The following is an 18959-nucleotide window of genomic DNA, read 5'->3' as shown; positions in this document are numbered from 1 at the left end:
ACCCCAAATCTCTCAGGCAGTCCTGTGCTATGGGAGAGGAACAGGGGTGACAGGGTCAGTCTATGCCTACTCCTCCAGAGCAGTGGCTTCCAAATGGGAATCACGTACCACAGGGTGCTCAAAAACTCTTCTGGGATATAAGGGGTGTGGAGGGACTTGAATTTCTGTGTCGATGTTTGCTATGTGTTCACCAAACCCCATTGCCCTTTTCCTCCCATGCACAAGCTGGAGTACATTTCCCAGCTTCCTTTGCAGTTAGGTGGGATCACATGACTGCATTGGACCAGTGGAATCAAGGTAGCCATGATGCCATGATGCCACCCCTTCCCGCTCTAGCTCTTAATCCCCCTGCACTGTGCAGTCCTCATGGCTCCCTGTCTTTCTCCACTGGCTGATTAAATGAAGAGGACCTCAAATCTCTAGAGGAGAGAAGAGCTATGAGACGGAAGGATCCTGCAGCCTCAAATGCATGGAAGGGGCAAAGTCCTCTCCACCAACCCCAACATGAGCAAGCATCAAACTTTCTTCTGTCAAGCCACTGAAACTCGGGGGATATATTTGTTATAGTGATCAGCCTGCACTGACTATGTCAACTTCTATTAAAATTTGTTTTTTAAAATATTATCTTTTAAATTTTTCTTTTTTTTTTGGTATATGTGTTTCTCTGTATATAAATGTATTGATACAGCAGTACGTGTCTATAAATTAATACTAAACTTTTAAATCAGTCTGCACTAGGAATTAGAAGACCAACCAGAGTTTTATTTCCAGTTCTAACTAACTTGGTAACAATGGTCAGGGCATATCATCTCTGGGCATCCAAGTTCTTATCTGAAGAACTAGGTTGCTAGACTGGATAATTTTGGAAGCACTTCTTAGCTCTAACATTTGATGAGCTCCATAGTCTATTGGTTTATGTGGGTGTGTGCCTAATTTTGGAGTAAGCTTTAAAAGATGGCTTTGAAAATAATTGTGATTGTATAGTTACAGCCTTACACCCTTTCCCAATTGCCAAGAGAGAAGGATTTGCTTTGGCTATACCTATCACTCCACTGGATTAACTTGCTGCTTTCTGGGAATTTGTATTCATATGGAAATTTCAAGGTAGGACTTGTCTGAAACTGCTTATTTTCTTCTATTGAAAGGAATCCACAGGCTCTTGGGAAGTCTAACTTCTTGTAGCTGTCTCCTCTTTCCAGTTCCTGGCTTTCACCCTGGTTTCTGCAAAGGAAATTCTAGTGTTTTTGAAGACCCCAACGCCCAAACAATCTGTTCCAAGGAAATGTTCTAAATTACAGATGTTTGTTCTCAATGCTCTCCAAATGTCTGTGGGGCCAGAGCACTCCTATCTTAGTCATAGAGCCCATGTTTGTATGGTAGTTAGGATGAAAGCCAAGGCAAGAATAGCTGGCCCCAGATTTCGCCATTTACTTGTCAGATGTTGGTGGCTCAAGGGTAAGTATTCCCTCTCTTGAGCTTTGCCCCATCTGTGGGATAAAAGTCTGCATCTTCTCATGAGTCTCTACATTTCTTTGTTAAGTTTATGAGTGTAGGGAGACTCCCATTTTCAAACCTTGTTCTTGGCTTTGCAAGAAAGGGAGCCATGTTTATTGTAATCATTGTATTAAAACCATCACCATTAGAGTCTCAATTCTGAGGTTTAGTTTTGCCTGATAGTAGAAAACATAATCTTGCCAATCGGGAGTTCATGTAGTAGATTCAAGGGGCTTCTGTGTTTTTTGCTTAAATTCAAGTCTGGAATTCCCCCACCTCCTGGTGTTTTTCAGGAAAGGTATCTGAGTTCAGACACCCATTATCTAACACTGGGGTGGGGTGGTGTTGAGATGTATCAGTCGTAGGGATATTATAGTTCTGCACTGGTGCCCACTGATGTGTCCTTGTCCCCGTTTGGTCTCAAGTCTTATGGTCCCCACTGCATCTGCTCTGGCTTCCCGGCCCTTGGACTTTGGGTCTACTTGCTCTCAGTCCCATGCCTGCCCCACTCTGTTCCACATGTTGCTCCCATAACCCTGGGGGGCGTATAGGACTCTATGAGGTCACCTAGGGCTCAGTTACCTGGGTACCCCATGCAGGAGTCTCTGTTCCACTATCCTGGTGGGCACTTTCCCATGGGGGTAGTGGTGCTGGAAATATGCTCATCCAAGAGGGGATTAGAAGGTCTTTTTGGTATGGAGGAGAGAAAATGAAGGAGAAGCAAAAGAGTTGTTAAAAGATAAACTTAGGCATAGCATAATTTTACTGAGTTTATTTCAGCATTCAGTGATTCATGAATTGGGCAGCACAAGATGATAGGTGGTTCAACACTCCCCGGAAGGGGCTCCAGGGGGAAATTTTTATAGGGTGTTTGAGAAAACAAGACAAAGACAATGTTTGATTGGTTAATGCGGAAAGTCCTTAGTTAGAAGTTGGTTGGTATTTTCTGATTGGCTTAAGTTTTGTTTTACTGTTTACATTGATTTGGGTTTTGATTTGCTTAAATAGGAACCCAAGGTGCTGGAGCTGTCTGAGCCTAGTAGCCTCCCAACTAATTATTTTAACAGAGCCAAGCTTGTTAGAAGTTCCTCTGCCCCCTCCCCTCTCTCACAAGGTAAACTGCAAAGCATGAGACTGGGGGATGGTTAAGAGGGCCCCCAGATGGGGTTGGAAGCCCAACAGAAGAGAGTACGCAGGCCATGCTTGGCTCTGGGACCCCATTCTCTCCCAGTGGGAATGGGGCTTTGTGTTGAAAAATCCATATTCAAAATATCAGTGAGATACATCACCTGCATTAACTGACTTGAAATCATGAAAATGGCCTTTCCTGACATAACTTTCATCAAGAAAAAATATTTATTGTATGTGCTTCTTTCAAAACCTCAGTAAGTACTTTCTCCTCAAGTGCCTGCATCCTTCAGGGTGGAAAAGGAGAATTGCCAACTTGGGCTCATTTCTTCCCAAGACAAACTTGAAAGATGAATTTTCAGTGACCACAAGCTGACCATATTCACAGTTTCTATGTTTTGCTTCGACACGCAGTCGTTTGTCGGCCTGTTGTCTGCTGATGGAGCAGGGTGTGGGACAGCTGCGCAGACGCCTGGCTCTCATCCTGTGGAAGTTGAGATGCTGTATGAACATCATGAATCAGAAAATCACCATTATCTCAGCAACAGCAACATCTCTTCTTCTACAGCGTTGGTTTTTAAGAGAACACGAAGTCTTCAAGCTCTTTATCCCTTTCCCGCCTCCCCTCCTCTGTCTCTACCCATGTAGCTGATTCGTTGTCTCTGAACATTAGTAACTTAGATCAGAGTTTTTCAACTTCAGCACTGTTGATATTTTGGGTCAGATAATTCTTGACTGTGGGGAACTGGCCTTTGCGCTGCAGGGTTTCAGGAGCCTCCCTGGCTTTTACACACAGACACCAGCAGGGCTCTTCCTCTCCAGCTATAACAACCAAAAATATTTCCAGGTATCGCCAAATGTACCCTGGGGGCAAAGTTGACCCCTGTTGAGAACCACTGGTTTAGATAAACTACAGATGACAGTATCTGCTGTCACACTCGGTAGCGATTGCTCCTCCATGTCGTCTTACTGATATTACAATGTCCAACAGTATCCTCTGATAAAGGAAATCACTAACTGATAAAATATAAACAGCTGCTTCTATTCTAGGCCCCACATTTATCATTAAGTCTCTTTTTCCCTTTAGCATCTTAGAAAAAATGTGAACTGTTTTTGCTACTCAAGTAGCATTTAGAATGATACCTCTATATTATGGTCTCTTCTTCACTTTTAGTCACAAAATTAGTTAGCTTTTTTCTTGGTAAGTGTGATTTTGCACCTGTTGTACAAAAAATTAATTGATTTACCAGCAAGTCATTTAATAGAGATTCTTAACTGACAGCCCGCTGGAGATTGGACTGGATCAATCATTGTTCTAATGAAATTCTATCATAAAACATAAACCATCATAATTCCTGTTAAAATGTTTCTCTTTTTTTGGCAGTGTGTAGGAAATTAGTTAATTTGCATATTAATAGTCACAGTGCATATAAATTCTCAGTCTATATTTCCACTGGGGTCATGTGTGCAGTCATGATTATTATGTTATCCTAATACACAGTTTGTGTTTCTATTATGTTTTTATGTTATTCCGGGTATAATCTATATCACTGCTTTCATCACTATTTTTATCTATAATAAACCATTTTTGAATCCTTGATCCATGTTGTGTTCTGGGGCTATACCAAGAGACAACAGTAAGTAACAATAACAAAAAAGAAACCTAAACAATATGAGCAATAGCATGCAAATAATGAGAAAGTGGCAGCTGAAATAAACCACACCTTACCAAGCGAATGTTAGCCAAGGTGAGTAATCAAATGCAGTTCATGTAACTCGTACCCAGACTTCAGGTTGAACAATTTAGGTTGTAATGACGACTAGGAACTTACTCTTGCCTACTCTTACCTTTCAAATATGTAAAAATGTAGTGAAAAATGCCTTTCATCACCTTTTCTGCTGACGGCACTATCTTCATTTCTTTGGGCTGCCCTAACAGTTGCCACGGACTGGGGGCTCCAATAGCAGACATTTGTTTCTCACGTTCTGGAGGCTGGGAGGCCTGAGATCTGGTGTCTGGGGAGCGCCCTCTTCCAGGTTTGCAGATGGCTGTTTCCCCTGGTATCCCAGAGAGGGGAGAGGGAGAGCGCGAGAGCCAGAGAGGGAGAGCAGCTGCACTTGCTCTGTCTCTTCCCACACGTGAGGCTCTACTCCCATTCATCAGGCTCCCGCCTCCTGACCTACCTACCTCCCAAAGGCCCCACCTCCAAATATCGGGAGTATTGGTGGTGTTCACATCCATTGTAAGAAAGGCTCAGTTAGCCTTTAGTTAATTTAGATGAGAATGACAGATCCCAAGAGAGACAGTACTTCAAGCGCTTATGAGTCCCTTGCCCACGCTAGACAACAAGCCCCCTGAGGGCAGGAGCGGCTTTTCTGATTCCAGTGGGCCTCCCCACCGCCCCCAGCACAGGGCTCTGGCCCAGCGCAGACAAAGCTCCTGGCATGAACCGGTGAGACTGAGCTCGGGATGCCTGTGCAGCTGGAACTTCACTTTCACTGGAGAGTGAAGCCCACAGTTGAAATGCAGACAGACAGGTCCACAATGGCCAAGCCCTGTGGGGTTTAGCTGCACAAATCCATTCTTTTGACAAAGACGAGAGCTCCCAGGGTGCAGCACAGCTCAGCAATGGAAGCTGACCCCCCATGGTGGCTCTGGCAGCTGCCCAGGGCTGGGCTTTGGACCCCATGGCTCATTCTGCAGGACAGCACATGACCGTCCCTCTTCCAGCTGATTAGCTTCTAACCCAGAATCAGGCTCTGGTTAGGGGGCAGGTATCTGTTCCTTCCTGTGGAAAGTCTCCAGGGACATACCTGTCTCTGTTTCCTTCAGCCCCCACTTGCTGTGTGATCGGTAGTGGCTCCAACGACACCCACGCCCACTCCTCTGTGGGAGTTTGGGGCATCTGTTTGTGGGGGCTCAGGCATTCCTGCTCCTTGAGTTACCCCCAGGAAAATCGAGGATGGATTAGTTGACTTCCAATGACTTCTTTCGCTCTAAAAAGTATTCCCTTATAATCTCTGCAAGTCCCCTTATTTAAGCCAAACCCTAAAGAAATGCATGCAGTGGAGTCTTCTATCTGTGCTTCTTTCCTTCTGATCCTCACCAGGCCTTGCTCCAGCCCTGGAAGGAAACTGGCGCCTTTGCATAATTCACTGTTGTTTCTGCTTCCATCAGAAATCTGCCTGGATCCTTCACTTACACTAAGCAGGAAATGCATGATAACAGGTTCAGATATTTCTTTTCTATCGAATGATAGAATGACAGGCATCAGCCAGCAGGTAGTAGCAAATAATTTGCAGAAGGCATACATGTCCTAGTATTATTCCAGTTCTAAAAGTCCGTTTTCCTGAAGTTGTTCCATCCTACCCCCACCCCCAGTGAGGTATATGAGGAAATTAAGGCTTAGAGAGGGACCTCGACCACGATCATTAGTAGTTTATAGACCTGGACCAGAATTCAGGTCTCTGGATCCTGGGTCAGGAAATCACATGGAGGGATGAGTAACACGAAGGCAGCTCCCACCCTGGAATGTTCAGATTCCGGGCACAGGGTGATACAAGAGGCTTGGAACATTCCAGAGGAAACAAAAGCAAGATGAGCAAAGAGAAAAAGCGCTGTGAGCACCAGGTTCCAAATGCACCAGCGAAGGTGGCTGGAAACTCCCCAGGGTGGGGGTGGCTGCCCGGGTCAGAGGACACCAACAGGAAATGCAGACTCCCAGGGTCCCAGGGCTCGCAAGGAAGCCTTGGCTTTGTCACCAGGCTGTGCTGCCACGAGGCGTCTATGCTTCGAAAGAGAGTCAGCCCGAGGTGACTCAGACTTCCTGAGAAGCCTCTTATCTCAGCCAGCAGAGACATCGGTGCCTTCCCTGGCCTGAGATGTCCCCATAAGGAACACTCCCTGCCCCGGGGCAGATCAATGGGCCTTGTACTGCTCCCCAGTGTGGGTCCCAGGGGCCGCCCCGTGACGAAGCTCCTATGACTGCCTCTCCAGGATTTCTGCTTGTTTCTGCTCCCCCGTGCTCCTCCCGCTGCTCACAAGCCCCGGAAAGTCCAGGAAGAACTGACTAATTCTCCCCCTGGGCTTCTTGCCTGCAGGAGCCGTCACTGTAACACCCATATTTTCCAAATTAAATCAGGACAAGGGGCCTGGATAGAAAGAGGGTAACTGACGGGGCACGAGGACCAAGTATTGTAAATTGGCCTACGGATGGGTTCTGCGGACATGGTTTGCCTGTAGATGGGTGGTGGAGGGTGGCTGCAAATCACACGTGAGCTGTCCCTGACCTGGGTTGCCGATGTTCCACTCAGGTAGAAACTCGCCACATGCCTCCCAAAAGACCACCCTGGAAGGGACTAGCAAGGGGGATGAACAGTCCTATCTGATTTTGCTTGTTTTGTTCTTTTTCTTGAAACAGGGTCTCACTCTGTCGCCTGGGCTAGAGTGCAGCGACAATCATAGCTCACTGCAGCCTCAACCCCCTGGGCTCAAGTGATCCTCCTGCCTCAGCCTCCTGAATAGCTGGGACTACAGGCATGTGCCACTGCAGTTGGCTAATTTTTATATTTTTTGTAGAGACAGAGTCTTGCTAATTGCTCAGGCTGGTCTCAAACTCCTGGCCTCAAGTAATCCTACTGCCTTGGCCTCCCAAAGTGCTAGGATAACAGGTGTGAGCCATTGAGCCTGACCTTGATTTTGCTTGTTGACGGTGATGAAGTTCATGAAGCTTTCCTGCAGGAGGGAGTACTATATGGTCATTAGAATGGATGCATGTCCATTAGAATGTTTTAAAAGACAGTTCTCAGCAAATACGTACCCCGAGATTATTCCTTTTAAGTCAATTTTAGTCTCAGAGCTGTTAAGGGTCTCTAAAATCCTTCCACTTCAGACTTGAGGAAATAGTCTTAGAAAATTCTGTTAAGCAATCGACTCAAACCTTAGTAACGTTAGAAACATTGGTACAACTCAAGGGTAAGCTTCCTGACTCCTGCTCTAGGGCTTTTTCCCCCAGCAGATCAACCCTCTTCCTACAGAGCAGGTAGTTTTTATTTTCTAAACAGCTCCTTTGCCAACCAATAAGTTGGTAGAAGATGGCAGACTCAGTATGATACCATTCTAGCCAGGCCAGAGTAATTCCAGAACCCAGATCCTCTGATTTAAAAATAGCCTTTTAAAGAAATTCCAAAGATAAAGAAAGAGACCAGCTAAGAAAAAGGCACCCAGGACACTCATCCCTAAGTTGCCAGGGCCTTCCCATCCCTGGCAGAGGACTGAGAAGGGGAGCCGGGAACTGGGGTGCGTGGGGCTCTTCTTCACCCTACGTGCTCCACAGGAGTGGAGGCCCACCTGCCCCCAGGACGCACTTCTAGCAGCGTGAACACTCCCAGAGCCCAGCTCCACGCCTGGCCCCATTGCTGTGCCGAAGGGGCTCACAGTCTGGCATTGGAGACAGACATCCTGACAATTGATTACAGCTCAAGCAATGCCGATGGCAGGAGCTGCAATCGTGTGAGTGAAGTTCTGTAGAAACACAGGGGAACGAGGCGTTAACCCGGACTGGGAGATCAGGAAGGCTTCGCAGGCAGGGCACACGTCGGACGGGGTTCTGAAGCAAGGGTAGGGTTTCCACAGGCAGAGAAGGGGAGAGGATGCCGGGAACCGGAGCTGGAGCGAGCATGAGATGCTCACAGAGCTGCCCGGAGTCCTGTTGGCTAGGGCCGTGTTCCTGAGACTCCTTCCACGGAACTGTAGTCTTGGAGATAAGCCGCCAGGGAACGGTTCTCAGGCCAGATACGTCGGAGAGTGTGGCCTGCTCCACGGCCTTCCGAGAGTTCCACAATTCACAAAGCTTCTTGAAGGTTTTAGCAAAACAAACAAACCAAGGCAAACCCTTTTTCAGCACAAGGAACTCTTTTTGTTTCAGAAAACATCTTTCATCTTGGGGAGCTAGAACTCTGCAGGATTCATTTTGGCCTAAGGAGGGAGGGAAGGGGGAGGAGAGCTTTGATTTTAGAAAATCCAGGGCTGGCTGAGGAGTTTAGGATTTCATCCTGTAGGCCGGGGGCACACTAGTAGGACTTTTTCTCCCTTATATAACATTGTTTCCTGACTATATGAGTAAGGTATATTCACTGTAGAAAACTTGCAGGGGAAAAAAAACCAAGCCACCTCAGGAAAGAAATGACGTTACCATAAAGCCACGCACAGAGGTCACCAGTTGTCCCCTGAAGGCAGACGCTCAGAGTGCTGCCTGGGTGCTGGCCCCTCTCCCAGCCCTGTGGCTTCTGCAACGGGCATAACAAGTGAAAATCCCCACCCTGTGCAACTCGTCCTTGAGACGGGAACAGAGGCAAGCGACAAAATGAATAAGCATACACGGTCTACGCGATGAGAAGGCGAAGGTGTCTGGGGGAGTGAGCCACAGCCACAGGCAGTGTGGACCACCACATGGGCCACGTTTTTTAAATAGCTATACAGTCGTCCCCCTTTATCCGTGGTTTCACTTTCTGTGGTTTCAGTTTGCCGCAGTCAACTGAGGTCTGAAAATATTAAATGGAAAATTCTAGAAATAAACACTTCACAAGTTTTAAATTGCACCTGTTAGTCACTCAGTAGCCATCTTGGCTATCAGGCCAACTGTCGTGGCACCCTAGTGCTGGTGCCCAGGCCGCCCTGGTGCTGGTGCCCAGGCCGCCCTGGTGATGGTGCCCAAGCCGCCCTGGTGCTGGTGCCCAAGCCGCCCTTCTTTTACTGAATAGGGACCTCAAAGCACAAGAGCCGTGATGCTGGTAATCTAGATACAGCAAAGGGAAGTCCTAAGGTGTTTTCTTTAAATGAAAAGGTGAAAGTTCTCAACTTAGTAAGGAAAGAAAAGAAATTGTATGTTGAGGTTGATAAGATCTATGGTAAGAAGGAATCTTCTCTTTGTGAAATTGTGAAGAAGGAAAAAGAAACTTGTACTAGTTTTGCTGTTGTGCCTCAAACTGCAAAAGTGACTGCCGTAAGGCGTGATAAATGCCTGGTTAAGAAGGAAAGGGCATTAAACGTGTGGATGGGTGGGAGACACGAACGGAAACATTCTGACCAACTGCAACTGGATTCCGTACTAGCCTGGGTCTCAGGAGTCCACTGGGGGTCTGGAACGTGACCCTCAGGGAGAAGAGGGGACTACAGGGAGAGAGTGCATGTGCTGTACAATTCACTGATGCAAAGTGTGCCACTCAGTGGTTTCCAGTATATTCATAGGGTCGTGCAACCAACACCAGGTGTGATTTTAGCAGTCACTCTCCTTCCTCCCTCCCCTAACCCTTGACAACCATCAGTCTACTTTCTGTCTCTGCAGATTTATCTATTCTGGTCATATCATGTAAATGGAACATTCTTTTATATAGGATAATGTCTTTAGGGTCCATCCACGTTGTAGCATGTACCTGTACTTCAGTTCTGTTTATTGACAAATACGACTCCATTGTATGCAGGTACCACATCTGGGTTTTTCCCATGGTAGGGTACGAGCTGAGGAGTGGTGGGGCCTGTCTGTGATGGGACCACTATGCCCTCTGTATGGGGAGTCTTAGGGCAGGGAAACTACTCTGTGTGATACTACAATGGTGGATACATGACATTACATATTAGTAAGAACCCAAAGAACTGTACGACACACAGTGAACCCCAATGTATACTGTGGACCTTAGTTACTGATAATATATCAAGGCCGGGCGTGGTGGCTCACACCTGTAATCCTAGCACTCTGGGAGGCTGAGGCAGGAGGATCTCTTGAGCCGAGGAGTTTGAGGTTGCGGTGAGCTATGATGATGCCACTGTATTCTAGCCCAGGCGACAGAGTGAGTCTCTGTCTCAGAAAAAAAAAAAAGTATCACTATTGATCCGTCCATGGATGGATGTAACATTGTAACAAATGTACCAACTAATGGAAGATGTTAATAACGGGAAACTGAGGGAGGTGAAGTGTGTGGGAACTCTCTATACTTCTCAACTTTTCTATAAGACTAAAACTTATATAAAAAACAAAGTCTATAAATTAAACTCACTCCCCAAATTCTCCAAATCTGCTCTTCTGATGTGTCCTACCTCAGCCAGCGAATCCACCAAATATCCAGTTATGGAAGTCGGAAATCCAGGAGCTGACTTTACCTTCTTCACATCCAACTCTGCATCTAATGAATCAGTGAGATCTGACACTTTGACCTCCGCAACAATTCTGGAATCCCTGGCCCATCAGCCACCCCAGGGAGGGCTGCCACGGCCTCTTCAGTGGTCCACCTGCTTCCCCTCCCCACCACCTCCTTCGTGTTGCGTCCCTCGTGGCTTCCAGACACCAACCTGAGTGTATCACTTGCTGCTTAAAACCCTAGTGCCTTCCCATTGCCCTTGGGACGAAGACGAAGCTTCTTCCTGTGGCTTCTCCGCATGGTCTGTCCCAGCCTTTCCCAGGCTCGTGTCTCTCTTGTGCATTTCAGGCTTCCTTCCGGGGGTCTTGCTCACTTTCACTACTGACCTTTGTACCTTCTGTTCCTTCTCCTGGAAATATTCTTATCTCTTTCCTGATGCTCTCCACTCAATCCTTTAAACTTCAGTCCAATTATCACTTCTTCAGAGAAGCCTTCTCTGACCTCCCTGGCTGGGTCACATCTCCACATCGAGGGTCCCAGCAACTCGAAATCCCGTGTTTATCTGTGAGACCGACTGACGCCAGTCTGTAGGCTGTACAGACTGTGAGGCCGTAAGGGGCCACGAGGGCAGGGCTGAGTCTGTTTTTGCTAATTGCCTCTCATGCCTAGATGCAGTCCCCGCCCCTCCAAAAAAGCATTTGTTGATGAATGAATAAATAAATGATTAAAAAGACAAATGATTTTGAAGTTGGTGAATTTGCACTAAAGCCTTCACCAAAGATCTTTGCCTTTGGTTTAAAGCAAGAGACTGCGTCCTTTGCCCAGGGAGCAGGGGACTGTGTCCTTTGCCCAGGGAGCAGGGGACTGCTTTGGTGCTCCGAAATGTCGGAGGGAGTTCGGCCTGTCTAGAGGCTGTCGCTTTAGAACGCTCCGTTTTCTGAAGGCTTCCCCAAGTACTCACTCCATCCGTGATCTCATCCAGGGAGGGATTGCTTTGGGTTTAAACACATTTGGCTGTTGAAGAATCCTGATTGCAAAATACGGTGACTTCATGCACTCTCTTTTCTCCTTAGAATAAGCACAGCTCTCCTTTTGCTGGGACAGTCTGGCGAAGAGTTCCCTGAAGGGACAGAAAAACAGTGCTTAGGGGACATCCAGTTTTAACTCCATAAAAGAACCATCGTAAGAGGGTTTTTACGTGTCCATTTTTTAAAAACCAGTTTTCCATGTGTTTGCCAAAGGGTGTCCCATCACTCGGTACCAGGCTCTCCAGTCTGAGTGAAGGTATCATCACTGCCCTGGGGCTCAGAGATCCACTAGCCCCTTTGTTCACTGATGTGCATCCTACCTGGCATGTGGGAACCCTACAGTCTCCACGCCCTCAGGCTGCGGGCTTCCGAAGGTAGCTGGGATTCAGTTGGCAGATCCACCAGGTCTCACTTCTGTTCATGTTTTCATTCAACAAACCTCCAGCGCCCACAGGACAGAGGCACTGAATTGGCCACAGTGATTTCCTTGGCCCTCAGTGACGTACTCTTCCCCCCCCCCCCCCCCCCCCCCCCCCCCCCGTCTCCCCCGCTGGAGAATAAGCTCCAGGCACTTCCCTGGAGGGCAGGGATCTTTGTCCATTTTTCTCACTGATGTATCTAGAACAATCTCTTGCCCTCAATAAGTACTTGTTGATTGGACGGATGCACGAATCCCTTATGTTAAAATGTGTTCCCGATACTTTCTCATGTTTTGCCTTCTTAGCATTCAGCATCCATCCCCCTCCTTTGCTAACAGAACCTTGGTTTTCCATTGGGAAAAATCTTTACCCCACTCTCAGATCTTGTGGTGTGGGTGGAGGCCAGCCCATGCCCAAGACTCATGCCGCTAAGACCTGATGTCTTTTGTTGGCGCTCCTGGGAAGAGAGGCTCTCCCCCTTGAGGACTTGAAGCTGGAAAGTTGTAAGTCTGAGGCTTCTGGGGGCCACCATGTAGTGGCCACTTAGCTGGGAGCGGAGCCTCAACTGAGGAAGGCAGAACTTAGAGAAATCTAGGTAAACTGAGTTCAGTTGACGTTGCTTCCTCTGTTTAAGCTACATCTATCTGTATTACTAATAGTTTCCTAGAGCTACTGGAACAAAGTACCAGAAGCTGGTGTCTTAAACTACAAAAATGTGTTACCTGGTGGTTCTGAAGACTAGAAGCATGAGATCACAGTGTTGGCAGGGTTGGTTCTTTCTGGGGGCTGCAGGGGAGAATCTGTTCCCCGGCCCTCTCCCGGCTGCTGGGGCTTTGCCGGCCCTTTTCGGGGTTCCTCAGCTCACGGACGCCTCACTCCAGCAGTGGCCATCGTCTTCACCTGGCATTTTCCCGGTGTGCGTATCTCTTTTTGAAATTGACCCTTTTTATAAGGACATCAGGCATATTGGATTAGGGCCCATTCTAATGACCTCATTTTAACTTGATTACCTCTGTAAAGACCCTGTTTGAAAATAAGGTCACCTACACAGGTACTGGGGGTTAGGACTTTAGCATCTTTTTGGGGGGACACAATTCAACCCGTAACACTTTCTTTTGCAGAAAGATGGTTGCTCCAGGGGAGACAGGATTTGCACCTCAGTCCTGCTGTTTTGCAGCTCTTGTTGGGAGTCAGTCACTGGGCTCAGTTTCCTCAGGTGGAAACACTGATTTTAAAAAATAGCCAGGTGTGGTGCCTGTAACCTCAGCACCTTGGGAGGCTGAGGCGGGAGGATCGCTTGAGGCCAGGGCAACATAGTGAGACTCTGTCTCTACAAAAATTTTTTAAAAAATTAGCCGGGTGTGGTGGCACACACGCCTGTAGTCCCAGCTACTCTGGAGGCTGAGGGAGGCTCGCCTAAGCCCAGGGGTTCAAGGTTGTAGTGAGCTATGATTGGGCCACTGCACTCCAGCCTGGGTGATAGAGTGACTCTGTCTCCAAAAAATAAAATACAATAAAACCTACTCCGTGGGGTTGTTAGAGGTGACACAGGAGGGGCTCCGTGAGAACCCATGGGTTTGAGTGGGTACAGAGAGGGTGCCTCTGGGAGTCAGTGCCCCCGGCCCCAGCGGCTACCCTGTTCACAGGGGGTTCACAGTGCTGCAGCTCAAGCTGTAGATGCTCTGAAATGTTCATCCCTCGCCCAACGAAAATCGAGTTGAAACTGATACGAATGATGAGCATTATGTTAGGGAGTTGGTTAAACCAGTCAGAATTTAGGGATTCAAAGCCTGGCTCTGCCACGCTATAGCTCTAAGCAAATTACTTCTCCTTTCTTATGCCCCAGGGTCTTCACCTGTAAAATGGGAGGGATGAGAGTACATACCTTACAGGTGTGTTGTTGCTGACTTAGTGCTTGTAAAATGTTTCAAACAGAGCCTGGCACAAAATGAGTTTTCAGTAAGTGTTAGCTTTTATTATAAATGCCTCATTTGGAAAGAAAATAGCTAATAATCCCAAGAGTGGCTTTCATCTGGGGTGGATGAGTGGGGAGTCGTATCGGAATTAAGATCTTTACTGATTATTTTACATATTTGAAATTTCAGATAATATTAAAGGAAGCAATGATACTTTCATCTTTTCCAAAAGAAGTATTAAGTTTTAAAAAGGGTTGCCACTAGCGCCTGGCTTGGGTCCAGTTCAAGGCATTTTGCAATGAAGAATCGATTGATGCGTGGTTATTTCCTGAACGTTTCTGTATAGGAATTTGATGTATGCCCAGGGTCGGTTGGAAATCAAGAGAGCGACAGGCCACTTCAGAGTTCCTGGAATTGTGAAAAGCAGAAAGGAGAAAACGAGTTTCCAAATCCACTGTGATATTCTTGTCACTTGCATTAAAAAATAATGCCTTGCAGTATACTAAAAATGCAATGCCTTATACTTGCACTATTTAAAATTAATTATAGGATTCCTAAATATTAATAACTTAATAGTGCACGGCAGGAGGTCGATCAGCCCCTCATGCTTTAGATGTAGCAGTAACTGAGACAGTCAGTCATTACTCTTAAGAAGCCATTGACCCAGTGGAGTAAACAAACGTGTGAACAACCAACAATACTGCAGTGAGATAAGCCTTGGGGGTCCCCAGGGGGAGAGCAATTAGCTTTGCCTGGGCGGGTCAGAGAGGCCTACGGAGGCGCAGTTGGCCTTGAGGGAAGGGAAGGGCCTCTGATGCAGAGGATGCTGCTCTTTCTCCACTTCCTGTCTGCTCACGTCCTGCCTCCCGGTCCTTCCACTGCCGGCCCCATGTTGTCTGGTCTTCCCAGGGAAACTGGCTCTGCCGCCTTGCTCTCAGAGTTGGTTTTTTTTTTTTTTACTATGAGAGTGATTTGGTTTCTTTTTGCTTTCTTTGAGCTTTTCAGTGGGAAAGAAGGCAGCAGTGGGAATATGTGGGAAATACAGTAATCACTTCTAAAGACAGCACCCCCCGCGCGGGGTGGCTGCAGCACGGGCGCGTGAGGAGAGGTGAGCAAGGTGAGGCTGACCAGGTTCGGGTGGAGCGTTCTGGCTGCTGCGGCCCTGCAGGCAGAGGGAGCCCAGAGCACCGTGAGGCCCGGCTGGAGCCCGAGCAAAGCTGTGTTTCTGAGAGGAAACTGCAGCGGGGCTGTGGGGAACCTCTTCCCCAGGTGCGGCGGTTGCCTGGTACGAGCAGGGGGGACCCCACCCCAGGTTCTTGGACGTGAAGGCTGATGGCATCACACACACCCAGAGGGCACACGAAGGTTTATAACTTACCTGATGAGGCTTTTTGAGGAAGAACAGGGAAGTCCTCCCAGGCTGGTTCCAAAGGGTGTGAGAGGGCAAGACAGGAGACTGGCTGGGGGTTTGTTTCATGGTGGTTACAGGCTAAGCTGGGGGCTCCTATGTACGGGCAGGGGCTTGTGTGGTTTGAATCTCTTGCCGGCTCCAAAAGAGAGGCAGGATTTCGTATCAGCTTGCCCAGAGGTGGAGCAACAGGAAAGTGCGAAGGGGGAGGCTGAACAGCTGTCAGCAGTCAAACATCAGCGGTTACAAAAGGGATTCTGAAGAAGAAAGACCAGTTTGGATGCTGTTGTGATGATCTAGGCCAGTGGTTCCCAGCCTCCTGTTAAAAATACAGCTTCCTATTCTTTTAGCAATTTTGAAATACACATTATTATTATCTGTGGTCACCGTGCAGTGCAAGAGATCACTAAACCTTATCGCTTCAGTCTAAAATTTTGTGCCCTTTGATCAATATCTCCCCTCCCCCTGCCTCCTCCACCCCCAACCTCTGGTAACCACCTTTCTACCCTCTGTTTCTATGGGATTGGCTTTGTTGGATTCCACACACAGTATTTGTCTTCCTGCGTTTGGCTTATTTCACTCAGCATAGTGTCCTCCAGTTCCATCCATGCTACAGTGGACGACAGAACCTCCTTATTAAAGCTGTGTGTGTTTCATTGTCTATGTACACCACATTTTCCTTTACCCAGTCATTGCTGGTGGACATTCAGGTTGCTTCCATGTCCTGGCTGTTGTGAACAATGATGAAATGAACATCGAGTGCAGATATTACTTCGACATATCAATTTTAATTCCTTTGCATAAATACCCAGAAATGGGATTGCTGGATTATATGGTAGTTTTATGTTTACTTTTACGAGGAAACTCCATACTGTTTTCCATAGTGGCTCTCCTAATTTATATTTCCACCACCAAGTGTACAAGACACCCTGGCCAATACTTGGTACTTTTGTCTTTTTGGTAATAGCCATTCTAATAGGTGTGAGGTGACATCTCGTTGTGGTTTTGTTTTGCATTTCCCTGATGATTAGAAATGTTAAGCATTTTTTCATATATCTATTGGCCATTTGTATCTCTGCTTTTGAGAAATGACTGTTCAGATCCTTTGCCCATTTTCTTAATGTTCTCACCACAAAAAGGTTAAGTCAGTGAGGTGACGGATATGTTAATTAGCTTGATTGAATTTTTCTATAATGTACACACAGATTTAAAAAACATCAGATTTTGCCCCATAACTATACACAACTATTATTTGCCAATTAAAAATAAATAAATAAATTTTAAAAATTAAAAAAAAGCCCCAAAATCAAACAAAAGAAGTACAACTTCCTAGACTTTGCTCTAGACCTACTGAACCAGCATTCCAGGGTGTAGGTTATGGAAATATGTGTTTGTAACTAGCTCTCAAGTAATTTAGAAGTACATTTCATGGAGTGACATTGGGCTATAGTCATGAAAAAGAGAAAAAGGATTGAGAAACATTAGATATTTATAAGACCTTTCCCCTAGATCTTATGTCTTAGACTCTTTGGGGATTGTGCGACATGTGGTTGGAAAACCAATTTATGAACTTTGGAGGGAACAGAAAATGTTATGAGTCTATCTAGAGAGCAGTGTGCATGTGATTGTGAAGTTGCACACACATTTTCCTGTGCACTATCCACTGTGTGCAGGCAGACAAGCTGAGGAAAACACTTGCTTGACTCCTCCCAGTCTCAACTTGCTGTGTATCTCCACAGTTACTTCTGGGAGTGTGAACTCATATTCATAGTTGCCAACGAAAAATGGAGTTAGCTCTGTGAATCTCTTACAAAATAAATTACATAACGTGTTCCAAAGATGAAAGGAATTCCTGTAGGATCGCCTGCTATTCTGGATAACTGTGTTGCAGCATTCTTTCTCTCTTGAGTTGGGAGTTAAGGGTTCACTCACTGTCTTGTGCTCCATCATGAAAACAACTCAAAGCTGGGAGTTTTGACGTCCATCTAAGAGAAGTAACAGGTAACCCAAAAGATTTGAGCCATCGGAACTCATAAGGAAGTGCTGAAGGAGCCCGTGGCGGGAGCACTGGTGTGCTTATGGCTTGGTGCTCAATACTCTATCTCTGTTGTGTGCCTTCCTCTCAACAGCTTAGTGACTCTCATGGTTTGTCCATAGGTCTTCCACTCTCTTGGGTTTCTCATCTTGGAAGGGGGAACATGAAGAGAAAACTAAGCAGGAAACTGATGACTAAATCTATCATTTGTCTCTGTATCTGTCTACCTAGCAAGCTATCTAATCCATTATTACGTGTTATCCATTAATTTTATCTCTCATCTATTCTCTTTCTCTTCTCACCTTCGGCACATATTTGGAAAAAGATAATTCAGTAGATACTTTTCTTTTAAAAACACCTTTATTGAGAGATAATTCACTTTCCATATAATTTTCCAATTTAAATTGTACAATTCAATGGTTTTTAGTATATTCAGAGTTGTTGCAGGCATCATCACAATCCATTTTTAGGACATTTTCATTCCCCCGGTAAGAAACCGCTTAGCCTTTAGCAGACACCCCCAAACCTGCTGTCCTCACCCAGCCCCAGGCCCCTCCGCCCTGTGTCTCTGTGGACTTGTCTATTCCATTTACATTGTGTAGCAGTGGAATCCTACCATCCGGGGCCTTTCGTGAATGGCTACTTTCACTCACCCTAAAGTTTTCAAAGTATCGCGTAGTAGCTATTCTTTTGAAAAAAACTTGCGGGTCAGGTGTGACATAATGAAAATCCTTCCTGGAGGTAGGGGAAGAAATTTTAAATTTTGCATTTGCTCAATAAAGTATTGTTGAATTAAATTTGCTTTATTTATACTCAGATGCGAGATGCTCAATCTCCCAATAGGATTGAGACACAAGTCCTGTCTTCCAAAATAAAGTGCTGGTTAAGCAGGTAGATTCTGGAGCCAAACTGCCTGGGTTCAAGTCCCAGCTCTACCCACCCACCCTGTTGCTAGTTGTATGACCTTGAGCAAGTTCTTCAACCTCTCTCGGACTCAATTCCTCATTTGAAAAGTGGGGATTCAAAAATTGTACCTAATTTCAAGGGTGATTGTGAGGGCCCAGTAAGATCCTAGATGCGAAGCTCCAGGCACGTTGCCTAACCTCCGGCAAGCCCTCAGTAAAGGCTGGCGATGACTGTCATTAATTATTCAAAGAGCTGTAGTCCGATGGGCACGTGAATGACTGCAATACAACCTAAGTGCGTCGGAAGTGGTGTGAGCAAAGGGCCACGGGACACAGTAGAGGGAACAATCAACCCTTTGTGGGATTGCCGCCTGGAGCCCAGATCCAGACCCAGCCTACTGTATATATTTTGGGGCTGCTGTCATGTTTTAAAGGTTTTGAAATTCAGCCCTTTTAGGGGGGCAGTCACCCCACCACTCCTTAATGAGTC

The sequence above is a fragment of the Eulemur rufifrons genome, chromosome 9, assembly GCF_041146395.1.
Source record: "Eulemur rufifrons isolate Redbay chromosome 9, OSU_ERuf_1, whole genome shotgun sequence".
In the NCBI taxonomy this organism is placed as follows: domain Eukaryota; kingdom Metazoa; phylum Chordata; class Mammalia; order Primates; family Lemuridae; genus Eulemur; species Eulemur rufifrons.
This window is presented reverse-complemented; position numbering follows the sequence as displayed.